The following is a 5,341-nucleotide window of genomic DNA, read 5'->3' as shown; positions in this document are numbered from 1 at the left end:
TCTAAAATAATTTCCTTTCTCAATTTAGAAATGTGTGTGTGTAAGTCACAACACCCGTGACACCAAAACGGCTTTCTTTTCTCTACACTCTGCACTATGAGCACACACACCAAATCAGAAAGGCTTTTTTCTCTCTTTTCTACATTATGGACTGTGGGGACACAAAACCGCTCTCTCTCTTTTTTTTTTTTATCGTGTGCCAGGGCGTTGTCTCACGTATTAGATTATGCTTAAGATACGAATGGGTTTATCAGTCACATCAGAATCCATACATACTGATCCTCCCGTAATAAAATGGTCGGATCTTATCAAACACACTTTGTTTCTTGTGACAATCAAGTCAGCAAAACAGCGTATACACGTCAAGACACTGAATCAAGTTTGCCACAAGAACTCATAAGTTTGGCAGTATTGCTCTGCCGTCAGCAATCATACACCCATTTTATTTTCGTGAGACATGTGCAAGCACCTGTTCATCTACTGTTCTATCACTATGAATTAGTGATCTATTATCAATAAGGATACTTCTACAACTACTATCAAAGTATGTCCAGACTTCTTATGTTGTCAGTTGCTATATATGAATAAGTGGGTAGCTACTGACAAGCATTAAGCATGTCACACAGCCCAAACAGAGAACATTTCAGGACACACCACACAGTTAACAACCACAGTGAAGTGTCAAAGCCCAAACATGTAACATTCAACAGGACACTTACACAACACATTCAAATCAAACAGGCAGACAACATACAAGAACATATACCCCAGCCGGCATTGCTCCCTGCCTATTTTCGTACAGCACACTATGTGTGCGCACACCTTTATTCACAAACTCTTCAACTTATACTCTTTTACCGAAGCTGCTACAACTCGATTGGCCGAATACCCTTTGATCCTATTTCGGTGAATTTGACATCTGCCTTACATATAACAGATTAGCGGTTTAGCAGTTTTAATTTAGTTTGAGTGAAGGAATTCATTTTATAGCAAAATCCGAAATCGTGAAGAACTCATGAAAGTAAGCTTATTCTCGGATTCCTGAAACTTTAGATTTGCTCTTTCTTTTACTGCAAAGTACAACGTTGTTTTTTTTGTTTAAATCTTTCTAGACATGGTAAATATTAAGGACAAAGCAGTTTTCACATAGTTTGAGTGAAGGAATTCATTTTATAGATAAAATCCCAAGAGTCTGCTGAGAAAAGAGAGTGAATGCGAAGTAGACTTTAACACGGCTATGGGAGCGAGCCGAGTGTGGGCTAACCGGGAGAATTGCTTGAAAGAAACGCGACACCGAATGAGCGGTCAGAACAAAGCCTCAATACGGGATTCTCGTGGTGTTTTTGTTGCTGCCTTGTCTTTTGCATAGAGTAAAAGACACCAAGGGGGGGGGGCAAGCGTCTCAACCAAGCAAAGCTCACCATGGGGAAGGTGGCTATACCAACTAGCCTGATGCCCTGCTCCCGCAGTGACGGATAATCGTACTCTGGTTTCTCTTCATAACATACAAGTCTTTCGCCTTTTACTAAAGACTTCCGTGGAGAGCAGCACTAATGAGTTGTTTCTATTATTGGCAGGCTTTACCTTTGCGGGTGAAGCCCTTTCTGTCTGTGCAAAAGAAATCTTGCTACTTTGCAGAGTGACTTCTCTGAGTAGAGTCGCCTTACTTGTTGCGACTGTGCCGATGTTCGAAGCTGGAGTGCAAAGTTGTTGCTTGAATGGTGCTTGCTGGAGCATGCGGGAGTGCAAAGTTATACCATTTAAAAGGGCTGAAGAGTGCTCAGTGCAGCGGGTGGGCGGAGGTGCAACGTGACACTCTGGCCACCTATGGCCATAAAAAGAACATTGCTACAAGTGCGCATTGTGCCAGCAAGGGCCCTCGGACCTGAAACAGTGGACAGTTATCGCTTCTCGGCCTTTTGGCTAAGATCAAGTGTTCTTATCAGTTTAATATGTCCTCTATACGAGGACAACATATTAAATGGATTTTTAAGAATAGGAGTTGAAAAAGAAGCTTGCTCCGTTCACTCCAAGCCTCGACCCGGTACTGCAGTGCCGCTGGGAACGGTGCGCTCTCCTCTGCTCTTGTGAAAAAGCAAACAGCGGTGCAGGATGGAAGTTTCAGGGAGCCCAAGATGAAACTTTCTTTTAATCTGCTGAGAAAAGAGAGTGAATGCGAAGTAGACTTTAACACGGCTCTGGGAGCGAGCCGAGTGCGGGCTAACCGGGAGAATTGCTTGAAAGAAACGCGACACCGAATGAGTGGTCAGAACAAAGCCTCAATACGGTGTTCCCGTGGTGTTTGTGGCTGCCTTGTCTTTTGCACAGAGTAAAAGACAAGGCAGCCATCGAATAGATTGTTTCTACTTGGTCAGCCGAGGAGCAGGGGGGGGGGGGGGGGGGGGGGGGGGGGGGCAAGCGTCTCAACCAAGCAAAGCTCACCAAGTAGGAACAATCGGGCCCTTTTCGATGGCTGCAACACCTGAAAGAGATATTGATGCGAGACCCGATCAAATGCTTTTTCAAAGTCTAAATTTAAGATGACAAGCCGGGTGTTTCTGTCTCTAGCGTAATCAATGATGTCTCGAATCAGTACGAGGCTGTCGGTGAGTTGTCTCCCTGAGATGGCACAAGTTTGGTCTGGGTGAATTACCTCCTCTAAAACAGAGGACATCCGTGTCGCTAAAACCTTGCTAAAAAGTTTACAGTCAAAGTTTAAAAGTGTGATGGGCCTCCAATTCTTTAGGTCAGTCTTATCATTATTTTTATAAAGTAGAGTCACTATTCCCACTCTAAAACTGTCAGGCAGTCGGTCGAGTTTTTCAAAATCTTTAAAAACATCTAAAATGTCTGATGATAAAAGGTCCCAATAGGTCAGATAGAATTCTGCAGGAAGCCCGTCTAAACCCGGAGCTCGACTTCTCTTAAAACCTGTTAGGCATTTTTTTAACTCTAAAGCAGTAAAATTCTGTGTCAAGTGTGCATTCTCTTTTACGGTTTTGTCAACGAATTTTAAGATTTCTGCCGATGTTTCCAAGTGCACTGGTTTCTCTTTGTACATGTTACTATAAAAGGTATGTACAGTTTCAATCATCTCTTGTGTGGATTTTGTTAAAAACCCATCTTCTCTTTTTAGATTTTGAATACACTCCTTTTTATTTATAACTTTCTTTATTTTTCACCTTCCTCAATTTCCTGCTCCCTGCTTCTTACAAAAATTCCTTTACTCTTTATTTCTGCTGAAACTGACATTTCCTTTTTGACATCTTTGATTTCTTCTTTAAAGTCTATGCCACACTGATTTAGTTTAAAGTAGCGCTGTAAGCGTTTATGTAGTCCCATCATACATCTATTCTCTTTCCTTTTTTTACGTTTACCTTGCTGTTTAAAAAAAGTCTGGGTCGTTTCCTTCACCATTTCCCACCATTGTGCATGTGTTTCGTAGAGGTCTTGAAGGGTCTGCCACTCTTTATAACATTCCCTGTACTGACTGACTATGATTTCATCCTCCAACAGGGAACAGTTGAGTTTCCACAGACCACTTCCTACCGTCACACCAGAAGGGGGTGAAAGGGTGCAGGAGAGCATAAGGTGGTCTGAAAAGAAAACAGGGGTTAATCTAACATCAGTGGGTGGGCAATCTCTAGTAAAGAAATAATCAATGCGAGAGGCTCTGGTGCCATCATGACTAAACCAGGTGAAGCCCTCCTCTCTGGGATGCATGGTTTTAAAACAGTCAGTAAGCTTAAAATCCCTGCATATGCCCTGAAGTAAAATCGAAGTCTTATCCACTTTAAAATCTACCCCTGCTCTTTTTCTATCTTTCCTGCTCAAGATACAGTTAAAATCCCCTCCTACAACTAAAGGTACTTGCCCTAGCATGTAAAGCTGTATATCTTCTAAAAGGTCATACCTTTCATTTTTTCCATTGAAACCATAAATATTTAAGAGGTTAAAGTCTTGCCCCATAAAATTCAAGTGTGCTAAAAGTGCCCGTCCGTCTCTCACCACTGTGCTACCTTTCACCATAACATGCGGATTTTTAATTAGAATGGCCACACCATCATTTTTATTTTGATTTGAGCCACTCCATATCGATAAATGGGGCCACATTTCCTCCCATTGTCTATGGTTTTTTAAAAAAGGTAGTCCACATTCTTGTATTAAAAACACATCTGATTTTATGGAGTCTAAGAAGGATAAAATACTCTGGGCTCTTGTCTTTGATTTCACACTTCTCACATTTAGTGTTGAGAAGGTGAGAACCATTAAAAGCATAAAGGAAAGTAGGTATGTCATTTTCGTTTTTCTAAGTTATCAAAACAAATTACACACAGGTTATTTCTTGGGAAACTGGCTCTTCCTTCATTTCTTTAGGTGAAAAGTGAGTAGGGTGATCTATATTTCCTTTTCGGACTCTCGGTGTTGGCCTCTGACGCAATGTTGCATTTAACTTTGAGTCCCTGGGGGTTGATTGCAGAGCTGAAGTTAAAAAGGAGACCTCATTTGGTGAGTCGGAGGGGAAGACTCTAGGTTCTTCCACTGAAGAACTGTCTGAAAGGGACCTAACCCTTCCCCTCTTCTCTGATACAACTGGGGAATCAGAGGCTCAGATGCCGTCCTCTTTGGCTGTTGACCTTCGGGGAGGTGAGTATCTTCACTAGACTCACCTGTCTGCTCTTCCTCCTCATTTAGCGTAGCTCCACCCTCTGCCTGTGAATTCTCACAGACTTCAACACTGAGTGGTGAGGCCTCTACAGACCCCTCCCCTTTTTGCTCCTCACTTCCAATCCAAGCTTTTGGCGGGAAGTTTGAATTTATTGGGTCAACCTCTTCACTTTGTTCACCAACTGCCACCTTTGGTCCTTCTCTTTGTTGGCTTGACTGTGGCTTTACCGTCTTTAATTTGTTGGCAAAAGATTTAGGGCAATCTCTGAAGAGGTGATTTAATTCTCCACAGAGATTACATTTCCTGCCATTTGGACACTCTCCAAAAGTTTGCCCAATTTCTCTGCTCTTCCCACATAACACCTTGGTACAAGCCTCAACCAGGTGCCCATGCTCACCACACTTGCGGCAGAACTTGGGCTGCCCCTGGTAGTGGATGTAACCTCGGTTTTCAAGGTGGCCAGAGTGTCGCCCACCCGCTGCACTGAGCACTCTTCAGCCCTTTTAAATGGTATAACTTTGCACTCCCGCACGCTCCAGCAAGCACCATTCAAGCAACAACTTTGCACTCCAGCTTCGAACATCGGCACAGTCGCAACAAGTAAGGCGACTCTACTCAGAGAAGTCACTCTGCACAGTAAGAAGATTTCTTTTGCACAGACAGAAAGGGCTT

At 42.9% G+C, this 5,341-nt stretch overlaps 1 non-coding gene and 1 pseudogene across 1 annotated transcript; both read left to right on the top strand.

Moving 5' to 3' along the window:
• The first annotated feature begins 1,481 nt into the window (after nt 1–1,481).
• On the top strand, nt 1,482–1,595 carry LOC140310577 (U5 spliceosomal RNA). Its single transcript, XR_011916633.1, has one exon. It is a non-coding gene; the product is annotated as a U5 spliceosomal RNA (small nuclear RNA).
• Nucleotides 1,596–1,903: 308 nt separating this feature from the next.
• LOC140310483 (U2 spliceosomal RNA) lies at nt 1,904–2,078 on the top strand (annotated as a pseudogene).
• Nucleotides 2,079–5,341: the final 3,263 nt, after the last annotated feature.

Source organism: Leuresthes tenuis, unplaced genomic scaffold (genome assembly GCF_036924035.1).
Source record: "Leuresthes tenuis unplaced genomic scaffold, fLeuTen1.0.hap1 SCAF_6, whole genome shotgun sequence".
NCBI lineage: Eukaryota > Metazoa > Chordata > Actinopteri > Atheriniformes > Atherinopsidae > Leuresthes > Leuresthes tenuis.
The sequence above is the reverse complement of the archived record's forward strand: the minus strand, read 5'-3'. Positions and strand labels throughout refer to the sequence as shown.